The sequence below is a fragment of the Electrophorus electricus genome, chromosome 2 (genome assembly GCF_013358815.1).
Source record: "Electrophorus electricus isolate fEleEle1 chromosome 2, fEleEle1.pri, whole genome shotgun sequence".
NCBI classification, from domain to species: domain Eukaryota; kingdom Metazoa; phylum Chordata; class Actinopteri; order Gymnotiformes; family Gymnotidae; genus Electrophorus; species Electrophorus electricus.
The window spans coordinates 19638506-19650871 of record NC_049536.1 but is presented as its reverse complement, the minus strand read 5'-3'; the positions used below and the strand labels follow the sequence as shown (position 1 = coordinate 19650871).

General features: G+C 41.1%; 1 pseudogene; it reads left to right on the top strand.

Moving 5' to 3' along the window:
* The first annotated feature begins 403 nt into the window (after nt 1-403).
* Nucleotides 404-539, top strand: LOC118241006 (annotated as a pseudogene).
* Nucleotides 540-12366: the final 11827 nt, after the last annotated feature.

Sequence of the window (12366 nt, the reverse complement as noted above, 5' to 3'; positions counted from 1 at the left end):
CTGCCTTAACGGTTGGGCAGTGCGTACTGAGTCGCATCGAGTGCGTTCTGCTTAAATATGCCATTTGGGACGCGTCCCAGGTCTTAGGCCACACCGAAAGTGATGTTGTGCTTTCCCTAACCTGTTAATGAGTATAATTGGTCCTCACTGTCACTATGTAAACATCACATCCAGGTTTTTGCATAATAAAGCCACAAAGGAACATGGGAGATAATGTTTCACATAATGTTTGAAAATATTTTCAAAAGTCCAATGTGTGGAAATGCTTTCCATTATTTCCAGTTACGTTGAATTTGCGATGCTGCGTTGTGCTGCACTCACAATTCTCTATAACGTTTTTCTTCACCATCTGCGTGAATAAGGAAGTCACGAGTGACTGCCCGCTATTGCAGGCATGCAACTCATACTTACCTGACAGGGGAGATACTATAATCAAGAAGGTGGCTTACCCAGAACGAGGCTCAGCCATTGCATTCAAGTTGTACCTACCCCTGCAACAGTAAGTGGGAGTTTATTCCACTAGTACTTGAGGTACTGATCGGGCTTTGACCATTGACCTCATGTATGAAGGGGCCGGTCCATTTTTTGGCTTTGTAAACATGCATCAAGGTTTTAAATCTGATGTGTGCAGCTACTGGAAGCCAATGATGGGAGTGCAGCAGTGGAGTAATGTGTGAATTTCAGAAGACTGAAGACCAGTCATGCTGCTGCATTCTGGACACGTTGTAGAGGTTTGATGGCTCTTAGAGGAAAATCAGCAAATGGCAAGTTGCAGTAGTCTAGCTTTGAGATCACAAGAGACTGCACAAGCAACTGGGCAGCTTCCTCTGAGAGAAAGGGCAGAATCCTATGTATGTTACAAAGGAGGAATCTGCAAGACCGGGTTAGATTAGAAACATGAGTTCAGATGGTGATGGTGGATGGTGATACCAGGGAGTTCTCGAAGGAAATTGTGAGGTCATGGTAAGAGTTGGGAGTACATGGGATAAACAAAAGCTTGGTTTTACTGGGGTTGAGCTTCAAGTCGTGAGCTGTCATCCATGACATTATGTCACTCAAGCGTACGTTTCAAGACCTGCGTGTCAGAGGTTGGAAAATAAAGAAATAATTGAGTGTCATCAGCATAGCAGTGGTAGGAGAAACCATGAGAAGATATTACAATCACCAAGAGAACGAGTATACAAAGAGTAGAAAAGGGGGCCTAATACTGAGCCTTGTGGAACACCAGTGGAGAGTCTACACAGTTTGGATGTGGATCCTCTCCATGTCACCTGATAGGACCGTCCCTCCAGATAGGACTGAAACCATCTCCAAGCAGAGCCAGTCACACCAAGCCTGAAAAGAACAGAGAGAAGAATGTTGTGGTTCACTGTGTCAAAGGATGCTGAAAGGTCTAGAAGAATCAAAACAGATGACTGTTTGGCAGCTTTAGTGGCATGATGTTTCTCAGTCACCGTTATGAGAGCCACTTCTGTAGAATGTGCTGGTTTGTAGCCAGACTGATTGGGATCATGCAGCTGGTTCTGGGTGAAAAAAAGAGACAATTTATTATAAACTGCTCGTTCAAGGTCTTTTGTGAGGAAAGAGAGAAGTGATACCGGTCTGGAGTTAACTCTGGAGCTGTCAAGTGTGGCCTTCTTGAGGATTGGTACCACCTTGGCAGTTTTGAATGCAGTAGGCACATATCCAGAAGATAAGGAGTTGTTGATGATGACAGAGATGAAAGGAAGCAGATCTCTTGTGATTGTCTGGAACAGAGCAGAAGGAATTGGATCCAGCGGAAATGTAGTCGGATTGCTGGAAGTCAGGAGTTGAAGAATTTCATCTGAGGAGAGAAGAAAAAAAGAAGTCAGAGTTGGATGTTGGGGAATGCACATTGGTTGGAGGAATGGGAACAGAGGAAAAGGACTGGCGGATTGCTGCAACCTTCTCCTCAAAGAAGGTGATAAAATCCTCAGGAGTAAGAGATGAGGAAGGAGGGGAGGGGGACGATTAAGGAGAGAAGAAAAAACAGTGAAGGGTTTGCGTGGATCAGATGATGATGATTCAAATTTCTCTCTGTAGTAGGATGACTTTGTAGATGTTACTTACAGTCAGAAATTGGAAAGGAGAGACTTGTATGAGCTGAGGTCTGAATATACGTGAGATTTCCTCCACCACCTCTCTGCAGTCCTTAGTTCTCTCCCGTGGCAGTGAAGTGTTTCTTTTAGCCAGGGGGCAGGTGGGGAGGACTTAGCAGGTCTAGAGGAGAGAGGGCACAGAAGATTCATTGATGAGGAGAGTGTAGAAATGAAAGTATTTGTAACTGTATCCAAAGAGAGAGAGGATAGAGAGTAAGGGTGAGGAAGGGTGGACAAAATAGTAAAAGTAAGGGAAGAGGGAGTTATGGAGTGCAGATTGCGATGGAGGGAGGAGGAACATGTTGGAGAGGACTGGCTGGAAAGAAGGAAGAGACAGGGAGAACGATAGAAAGTGATGGTCCGAGAGGTGGAGGGGGGTGACTGCGATGTACGATGTTGTGGTGGTATGGGTGTAGATCAGGTCCAGAACATTGCCCGCTTTGTGAGTTGGAGGAGAGTGGTTGAGGGTGAGGTCAAATGCTGTCAACAGCGGAACGATGCAGGAGGAATGCAGCTTGTCTGATGGAAGGTTGAAGTCACCAAGGAGAATGAGTGGATTTCCTTCAATGGGGAATTGACTCAGAAGGATGTCGAGCTCATCAATGAAGTGATCTACAGAACCTGGGGGGCAGTAGATGACAATGATAAGAAGTTTGGTGGGGAAAGACTGGCATCTGTGGACAGAAATTGTGAAGCACATTTCAGATGCTTGATGTGTGGATGTATGAGATAAAGGATTGAGATAATGTGAGAAGATACTTAGCTGAGTTTGTGAAGTCCTGTAGATGAGATGTAGCTGAACTGATTGAGAGCACCACCAAACCTTCTCAAATGTTGATTACCACTACAGACACATGTGTAGCAGAGTAACTCACTTCAATAAGTGCTGAGCCCGCCCCTCAATTCACACCTAAGGTCAGGGCAAAACTACACCTGTAGTGAGTAATTACAGCTAACAAGCAACTAACAACTAGGTTTTGACAACAAGCCTTGAATTTCACAGAATCTAAGGCAAAAGTAAGTTAACTCAGAGCCTACCTTAACCAACCAGATGATAATCCAACGAGACAAACCAAAGCACATTTTAATTTAATGTTTCCTAATCCCAGACCTTAATGACTGCATTAACTGCCCTATTTAGTATGTATACAGAGAGAAGAATGTTGTGGTTCACTGTGTCAAAGGCTGCTGAAAAGTCCAGAAGAATCAAAACAGATGACAGTTTTTCCATCACTGCTATGAGGGCTGTTTGTGTAGAATGTGCCGGTTTATAGCCAGACTGATTGGGATCATGCAGGTTCTGAAGGATACATACATTCATAAGGCAACTGTATAAATACAATAAAACCATAAACACATGACCAGTTTGCCTCAGCAAAAAGGTGTCATTTATTTTCTTGTTCACCTTTAAAGTACACTCATACAACATCTGAATAAATAATTATATATTTTATAAATTTATGCTAAGATAATTTAAACCTGGATTTGTCTGTGTGGTATTTGCCTAAAAGAAAAATTCATTTAACCTCATTATTGATTACAGACAAAACAAAACTCTTACGTGATCTGAATTAATCAAATTGTGAACATTTAAAAGAAACATCTTTCTTTAAAAAATGTCTTGATAAAACACAGCAGGAGTGTAGCAATAATCTTTGGACTGGATTAGAAAAAACCTGGGTAGGCACTGGAACAGCATAAAAACTCCACCCAGATGTGCATTTCAAACTTCTTACATAAAAAGGTCTCTCAAGTAACATTTAATTTAATCAACTAAAGCTAGCTGATGGTAAAGCCTAACCACCGAAATTGCCATTTGAAAAACAACTGAGAGGAAAGCGCTTCACTTTTAGAACCATTGATAAGTTTGGAGTATACAGACTGAAGTGGTAAATAACACAGCAGTGCCATTCCTTAACCAGAAGTGTTAAGGTTGCATCAGTTAGGCTACATGTTCTGCAACACAGCCATTTCTCATAACATTTTCTTAGATTTTTTATAAACTGATACTTCAAATTCTAAAGACTTTTACTGATCAACCTTCAAAGCACTTGTAAAACAGACTCTATAGCCTACGCACAAATATGATAATATGTGCACATTAGTTGAATTTTGTTCAGGATGTTTTTACTGGTTTTAATTCTCCTTTGATTTTGAATTGTGTTTATTCTGGAATACACCCAGGATTTGGAAAGCACCATCTTACCCACGTCCACCGCACACTCACGGCTTTTGTCCCAGATCTACAGCAATAGACAAATGCCAACTTTGTCCAATTCTACACAAAATAAACTTTTTTTCCCCCTATAGGTTCTACAGCCACAGTATCCTTTTCCCAGATTTCTGCAGATGTAGATGGTGTGCTTATTGTGTAAAGCAGTTATACAACTACTGTGTCAAGTAGTTATACATCTCAGAATCTTACATGCTTCATAACTAGCATTTGAACCCCATATTACAGCACTAAAATAGGTCATTATTTATCACTCATCTGTAGCACAGAACTATCAGGGAAAAGTGAGGCCCAAGAATTGATCAGTCCATCGTACTGGTTTGCCAATGTTGATATATTTATATGTTTCTTATAAACAGAATGACATCTGCACAGCTTAGCTGGGAAAATGGTGTGGGTTATCTATCAAACACACTACACAAAGACAGTAAAAACTAACAACGCATGCTTAACTGCCAAAAAACAACAATGGTTTATAACAAACACATACACACAACTCAATTAGAAATGGATTTTAAACATTACATTTACATGTATATGTATATGTCTGGAGAGGCACATAGCATCCTGGAAGTATTCACTGTGCTCCTCTCTTCTCTCCATCTGGCCCCATTCAGAATGTCCGTGGTAGATCCCACAGTATGAATCAATTTTAAAAGTGTAAGTTAAGATAAACATAAAACATTATAACGTGAAATAGGAACAGATTACTTTGGGATATTGATACACAATAATGATTACACAAACAAACACTGACTAATGCACACTAGTCACTTTCAGGACTGGTATTCATCCCTGGTTGCTACAACACTTTCTTCATGTGGCAGCTTCTCTGTAGTTTTCATTTGGACCTCATTGCCATGTAAGCTTTGTTTTTGGACACTGTGTCGTACACCATAGCCAAAGTAGATAAGTAGTCCTAGAAACAAAGAGCCATACATACGTTTAAGCCTGTAGAGCTGCCTTTCAGACAGTTCCATTACAATGTTTAACAGCTCTGATGTGCCACAGGACAGTTCCTGTGATCAGTGCCTTGTCATATCTAGTAGTCGCATGCAGTGCATAAAATGGAAATCCTTTGAGCATCACCTCCCACCCACCCCCTGTGCAACTTTAAAAAATTCTTGGATGCCAAAATACAGCACCGCATTCCTCAAAATGCAACTACAGTGCACAAAACACTGTGTCATGTAAGCTGCAGGCTAGCAAAGCATTCCTTGTCTTACAAAGGAATTCAAATTCCTTGTCTTGTTTTTTGTCCATCCACTTTTTATTACCCCTTTGAAGGGTTAGAAGGGCTTGACTGCACATCAGTTATGACTACACACCAAATATTAATTCCATAAAATGTGCCTTCCAAGTATTTCCACTAATTTCACATAAGGTTTATCAATTAGAAACATATTCATATTAAACATTTTTCAATTAGAAACATGTTCATAACCAACACATTTTCAGTGGGCTCGGGTAATTTGTCTACACTAAGAAATATATGTAAAGCATCCTTGAGTTTGAGAAAGGCACTATATAAATGCAACTAATAATAATAATAATAATAATAATAATACACTGGGATTTTAGATGTAAGCTAAACTACTTTTTCTTTAGTCAATCTCTGTTGCTTCGTGTCTGTGCACTGGAGAACTCACCCACAGCCATCAAGACTGCATAGCAGATCCAGGTGTTCCCTTCCATCTGAACTATCATATAAATGTTAGTAAACACACTCACCACAAATAACAAAGGCAGGATCGGCACCTGCACAAAAACACACACATGAAATCAAAACTTGATGAGTTCTTTGTGGTATTGTTCTGTTAAAATGGAGCATAGCATTTATCACTTCAATAAGTGAGTTATCACTTGATAATATGAAACCATGCCTACCAGCTGACCTACATGGAGGATGTGACGACCATGTCACTGTTCCAAAAAAGGCTAGAAAAGTGGTGAACATGAAAACATAAAATACAAACAAACCACAAACTATAAACCAATAAAGGTTGCTATTGCTTCTTCCACAGAATTCATTCTCAAACAATTCAGATCTCTGCCTTTATCAGGATTTAACATTATTTAAGCAGAAATTAATAGAACCACAAAAATATATTATTTCTGTTTGATCTTCAAAATTCAACCTGAATGCTTCAAGATTACATTCATTATTTCCTCTAGGACCTATATTGTCTGAACCAGCATATATCTTAATTATGGTGCTAGGAGCATGATGTGAGGCTAGAAACACAAACCTTAGTATTAGAAGGCAAATGGCCACAGTGCTATAGTGGAAGAGAGTTCCGATTAATATCGTGTTAACCAGCATATTCAGGTCGATTAACAGCGTCAATATTACTACAAATAAAGCAGAACACATGGTATTACATAGAGCTTTCACACAACATACAGAACTGTTCTCAGAAAATCACTATGGTGATGAAGCCGCAGGATTTTTTAAGCAGAGCCTGTCATTACACACTGAGTAAAGTTAGTTAGTAGATGCTACTTTATGTCACAACAGATCCTAAGAAAAGGTTACTAAGAAGGATGTTACAAGAACTGATGAGGAGATTAGCTCCATATCTCTCTCCATACCTGCTAGAGCAGCTGATGAAACAGTGGCCACCACAGGACTCTTTCTCGAGTTGACTTTACATAGCCATTTGAAGAGGAGGCCATCTCTGGCCATGGCAAACACCACTCGAGGCATTGATAGAATGCATCCCAGGAGACTGTGGATGTTTAATACCCAAATAAATAAATTAGTCCAGTTCACGTTCAGTCCCAGTCCTGAAGCATTACACTGTTCAGTGATTTTTCATCTCTAGACCCAGTTTGGGTCAGGAAGGACAGGAATTTATGAGAGTGATTACTACCTGATGATAATTTATGGGAATAAGTAAAAGGCAGAAGTTTTTCATGCTCTTCAGGAGTGGTACTGACAACATAATTACATGATATTTTTTTTTACCTATCCAACTTATCCAACTCTACATCGAATCACATCATTGGCCTTCAAGAACACCAGGGTTATAACCGTTTTAAAAAACTCTCTTAATAACTCCAGTGTCAACAGTTATAGACTGGTATCGCTCCTTTTTTGAAACTCTGACATGTGCTATTTACAATATTTACAGTGGTTTCTCTTCCTTACCAAAATGGACCCCAGAATCCCAACCACTCTGGCTGTAAACCAGCACACTCTGCAGAAACTGCTCTCAACACAGTTATTAAGGAGACCTAATGCTCCTGCCTCAGCCACACTTATCAGTCCTGATCCTCCTAGACCATCTAGTTACCTTCAACACAGTCAATCACACTATTATTTGATCCATCCTCACTAGTCTTGGCATCCCTGATTCTTGTTGGCAATGGTTTGCATCCTAGCTAGAGAGACCTTACCATTAGGTGTCATAGGGTGAATTTACATCAGCTTTCTTTGGCAACAAGGGCTCTGTATTTCTTTGTTTTGGTTTATGTCTCCGCCCTGTCTTATTTAGTCATTCCCCGCCCCTGATGGTTCCTAAGTATTTCTTGTTTTTGTCTGATTCCTGTGTATAGGTATACCTGTGTTTTCCTTGCTTGATTATCATTAATTGTTGTTTTGGTTCTCGTAAGTCTGCCTGTGTTGTTATTTCCCCATTGTTGTATTTTATTTTGTTTTTTTCTGTTACATATCTGCATATCTACATATCTGCTTTTGTTTGTACTGATTCTGCCCCTCTTACAAACAGACCCAGAAGGTCTGAGTGGGTCAATACCTATCAGCCTGTCAATCTATCAGCAAAGGCATCCCACAAGGCTACCTGCTCTTACCTAGCCGTTACTCTTCGTATACCAGTGATCCAATGATCCCTAAGTTATTTTAGATGGTGCCACCCTAATCACAATCATACCAAAAACTACCAAATGGAAGTAGGCTGTGCCTCAATTAACCTAAAGCGCAACCCTACTAAAACTGAAAACTATGGAACAGACTTGAGCCTCCTGCATCCCTGCCCATTAGTAATGGAGAACATTGCTGTCAGTGTGGAGAAATCCTTCAGATTCCCAGGCACTGTAATCTCCAACACTCCTGGCTGGGATGACTTCTACCACAAAGAAAGCATGTCTATTTCTTGGGACAACTTTGCACTATTTATCAATTTATTTTTACACAGTTCTACAAAGCCTTTAGCTTCTTCTTTGATTGGTTTGGCTTCACTACTGCACAGTCCATAAACCAGCCACTGCAAATTATCAAAAGGCCTGAGAACATCATCAAATGTAACCTTCCTTCCCTTGCCGAGCTTCACAGATTGCGCTACAAGAGTTTCTGCAGATCCTTTCCATCGTAGACACTTATTTAAAGCTCCATTTTGGAAAATGCTTTGTCAGTCAGAACCAAGACAACAAGAACTTAATTGGCACAGTCTATCTGAAAATACAGAACTGTATTCACTGCTGAAGTGCTTCACACAACCTGTACAAACATGTTACAATTTTTAATTCATTTTGTACATAGAAATATATATACTGCATCTTGTAACTTTACACCAAATGTTGCTTATGTATTTAATTGTGATTTGTGCTGTTTTCATGCCTTGTGTACTTGTTTATTAGCTAGTCAGTAATATCAGTGCACTTGTTTTCCTGACTTAACAAGTATCAAAAAAGTACTGGCAAATAAAATTAAATAGATTCTGATTACCTGTAGTGGTAATGCTGGCAAATCCAATAAAGGCGTAGAAACATGTTGCTGCTCCAAGTAGTATGCCTTTAATCCCATAGGGGAAGAAACCACCAACCCCAAATTTTGAGGTCACATTCACTGTTGATGTCAGGTTTCTGAAATGATGAATTTTAATTTTAATATTTTAAGATGAATTAGGAGTGGAAGAGAACATACTAAATAGGGCAGTTAATGCGGTCATTAAGGTCTGGGATTAGGAAACATTAAATTAAAATGTGCTTTGGTTTGTCTCTTTGGCTTATCATCTGGTTGGTTAAGGTAGGCTCTGAGTTCACTTACTTTTGCCTTAGATTCTGTGAAATTCAAGGCTTGTTGTCGAAATCTAGTTGTTAGTTGCTTGTTAGCTGTAATTAATCACTACAGGTGTAGTTTTGCCCTGACCTTAGGTGTGAATTGAGGGGCGGGCTCAGCACATATTGAACTGAGTTACTCCGCTACACATGTGTCTGTAGTGGTAATCAACATTTGGGAAGGTTTGGTGGTGCTCTCAATCAGTTCAACTACATCTCATCTACAGGACTTCACAAACTCAGCTAAGTATCTTCTCACATTATCTCAATCCTTTATCTCATACATCCACACATCAAGCATCTGAAATGTGCTTCATAATTTCTGTCCACAGATCCCAGTCTTTCCCCACCAAACTTCTTATCATTGTCATCTACTGCCCCCCAGGTTCCCTAGATCACTTCATTGATGAGCTCGACATCCTTCTGAGTCAATTCCCCATTGAAGGAAATCCACTCATTCTCCTTGGTGACTTCAACCTTCCATCAGACAAGCTGCATTCCTCCTGCATCGTTCCGCTGTTGACAGCATTTGACCTCACTCTCAACCACTCTCCTCCAACTCCCAAAGTGGGCAATGTTCTGCACCTGATCTTCACCCATACCACCACAACATCGTACATCGCAGTCACCCCCTCCACCTCTCGGACCATCACTTTCTATCCTTCTCCCTGTCCCTTCCTTCTTTCCATCCAGTCCTCTCCAACATGTTCCTCCTCCCTCCATCGCAATCTGCACTCCATAACTCCCTCTTCCCTTACTTCTACTATTTTGTCCACCCTTCCTCACCCTTACTCTCTATCCTCTCTCTCTTTGGATACAGTTAAAAATACTTTCATTTCTACACTCTCCTCATCAATGAATCTTCTGTGCCCTCTCTCCTCTAGACCTGCTAAGTCCTCCACACCTGCCCCCTGGCTAAAAGAAACAATTCACTGCCACGGGAGAGAACTAAGGACTGCAGAGAGGTGGTGGAGGATATCTCACGTAGATTCAGACCTCAGCTCATACAAGTCTCTCCTTTCCAAGTTCTCACTGTAAGTAACATCTACAAAGTCATCCTACTACAGAGAGAAATTTGAATCATCATCATCTGATCCACGCAAACTCTTCACTGTTTTTTCTTCTCTCCTTAATCGTCCCCCTCCCCTCCTTCCTCATCTCTTACTCCTGAGGAATTTATCACCTTCTTTGAGGAGAAGGTTGCAGCAATCCGCCAGTCCTTTTCCTCTGTTCCCATTCCTCCAACCAATGTGCATTCCCCAACATCCAACTCTGACTTCTTTTTCTCTTCTCTCCTCAGATGAAATTCTTCAACTCCTGACTTCCCGCAATCCGACTACATTTCCGCTGGATCCAATTCCTTCTGCTCTGTTCCAGACAATCACAAGAGATCTGCTTCCTTTCATCTCTGTCATCATCAACAACTCCTTATCTTCTGGATATGTGCCTACTGCATTCAAAACTGCCAAGGTGGTACCAATCCTCAAGAAGGCCACACTTGACAGCTCCAGAGTTAACTCCAGACCGGTATCACTTCTCTCTTTCCTCACAAAAGACCTTGAATGAGCAGTTAATAATAAATTGTCTCTTTTTCTCACCCAGAACCAGCTGCATGATCCCAATCAGTCTGGCTAGAAACCAGCGCATTCTACAGAAATGGCCCTCATAACGGTGACTGAGAAACATCATGCCACTAAAGTTGCCAAACAGTCATCTGTTTTGATTCTTCTAGACCTTTCAGCAGCCTTTGACACAGTGAACCACAACATTCTTCTCTCTGTTCTTTCCAGGCTTAGTGTGACTGGCTTTCCTTGGAGATGGTTTCAGTCCTATCTGAATGGATGGTCCTATCAGGTGAAATGGAGAGGATACACATCCAAACCATGTAGACTCTCCACTGGTGTTCCACATGGCTCAGTATTAGCCCCCCTTCTCTTTTCTTTGTATACTCATTCTCTTGGTGATGTAATATCTTCTCATGGTTTCTCCTACCACTGCTTTGCTGATGACACTCAATTATTTATTTCTTTTCCTCCCTCTGACACACAGGTCTCCAGACGTATCTCCGCATGCTTGACTGACATCGCATCATGGATGACAGCCACCCACTTGAAGCTCAACCCCAGTAAAACCGAGCTTCTGTTCATGCCAGGTACTCCCAACCCTTACCATGACCTCACTGTTTCCTTTGAGAAGTCCCTGGTATCACCATCCAAAGCTGCCCATAACCTGGGCATAACTTTGGACAACCAGTTGTTGTCGTTCTCAACTCCATGTTTCTAATCTAACCTGGTCTTGCAGATTCCTCCTTTGTAACATACGAAGGATTCGACACTTTCTCTTGCAGGAAGCTACCCAGTTGCTTGTGCAGTCTCTTGTGATCTCAAAGCTAGAGTACTGCAACTTGCTACTTGCTGATTTTCCTCTGAGTCATCAAACCTCTACAACTTGTCCAGAATGCAGCAGCATGACTGGTCTTCAATCTTCCGAAGTTTACAGATGTTACTCCACAGATGTGGCGCTCCCTTCATTGGCTCCCTGTAGCTGCACGTATCAGATTTAAAACCTTGATGCTTGCCTAGAAAGCCAAAAATGGACCAGCCCCTTCATATGAGGTCAATGGTCAAAGCCGGATCCGTACCTCGAGTACTTTGAACCTCAAGTATGGCTCGGCTTGAAATATCTTCCCTCAGCTCTCATGGATGACAAGCATCAAGACTATTTTCTGTCCTGGTTCCAAGATGGTGGAATGAACTCCCACTTGCTGTCCGGACAGCAGAGTCCCTTGCAGTCTTCAAACGCAGACTGAAGACCCACCTATTTGCAGAATATTTAAAGGACAACTGACACTGCTCCCATATTGACTGACTAATTTAGTACTTATGGCAGGGTATGGTTTATGTTCTTTATGTTGTTTAACAAAGTCTAGCTCTTATTGTTTACAGCACTTATCATTCTTTAAGGTATTCTAGTTCATTGGTATGTTTGATTCTA